Source organism: Chrysochloris asiatica, unplaced genomic scaffold (assembly GCF_000296735.1).
Source record: "Chrysochloris asiatica unplaced genomic scaffold, ChrAsi1.0 scaffold00201, whole genome shotgun sequence".
Lineage (NCBI taxonomy): Eukaryota > Metazoa > Chordata > Mammalia > Afrosoricida > Chrysochloridae > Chrysochloris > Chrysochloris asiatica.
Window position 1 is genome coordinate 4,213,713 of NW_006408719.1, and position 1,471 is coordinate 4,215,183.

Sequence of the window (1,471 nt, forward strand, 5' to 3'; positions counted from 1 at the left end):
CCCCCCATTTTGGGTAGCCAATGTCCAAGTTGCCCATCTCTGTCTACTCTTTGTGTGGAGGGGATGGGAATAGTTCTTCGTTCAGGGATTTGTTTCCTCTTTTGAGCTAATGCATTTATAGGTGTAGGTCATGTTTATTGAATTGTATCAGATGACACTTTTTTCCTCTTCTTTTTATTTGGGTTGAGCTCTGTTCATCCAGTCATTGAAGCCAGGTCAAGTGGGTATCATCTGCAAGTGTGGATGTTCTTGCATCTGTCCACCCTCTTTTTATCGGCTGGCTGCTCCACTCTCCATTCTAGTCCTCTGTGGCTTTGTCATTGTGTCTATGAGTCCCCAGGTCTTGCCTCACTGCTGGCTGACCAGGTCTCCACCCAGGTTCACAGTAGTCTGCTTAACGATGTAGGGCTTAGTTCACTGCTTCATTGATGTCTTTGGTCACTTCCCCTTCTGGGTGACTTGCGTGGTCGCCGATCAAAGCGTATATTTCCCTTGGTTTTTAGTCTTGGAAGAGGATTTGCACTGACAGGACCCAATCACTTGCCTTGATGTCTCCTGGGCAAGCAACCTGCATGTTCTTGTGGTAACATTCGGACTGCCCTTATTGTTTTGTATTTTTCCAGTAGGTCCTTCTTTCAAGAAGTATCTTCTGGTTTTCTAGCTGCTCCCGGCTGGTCTGCTTGTCCTTTCTGTGGAAATTTTCCCGTCCCTGAAGGTCTGGATATGGTTCGGACTTCCACCTATACTCCCCTGTAATGCAGAGACTCCTCAGGACACCTCCTTCACTGGATACATTGTAGCCCCATATTGGGAATTCCAAACAGTTATAGGCAGAAGACGGACTTACAAGCTTTCCATGGTGATATTTCTGGCTATTCCTTTCTCTCCCTTTCCAGTGTCTGTTTTATAAAATAATGCAAGGAAAACCATGATTCAAAAGACAGCCAAGAATCTTAACGTTATTCCCCCCTTTTCCCTATTCCATCCATGTCTCAGTCTCTGTATTCCAGAGCCCTGTTGTTCTAAAGCTGTGCCTACATCATTTTTTACCTCTGTCCCATTTAGCCCATTCATACCTGTCTAATTGTTCTCCCTCCTGCTTTGTTCTTTTATTGCCCTCTCCCTACTTGTATGTTGCCCCCCTCCCCAATACCCACATTATCCTGTGTCTATTGCCTGCCCTGTGCTCCACTTTCCCCTCCCTCTCCCTACCCCTACATCCTAGCAACCAGCTAAGAATACACTTTAGTGGATTAGTATGGGTTCTTTTTCTTAGTCTTTTACATTAGTGGTCCTATTCAGCATTTTTCCTTTTGGGACTGACTAATTTCACTCAACATAATGGCCTAAAGGTTCATCCATGTTAGGAAGTGGCATGCAGCTTCATTGTTCAAGGTTGCATTGTGTGTATGTACCACAGCTTGTATCCATTCTTCAGTTGATGGGCACTTTGGCTAACTCCATCTTTTTG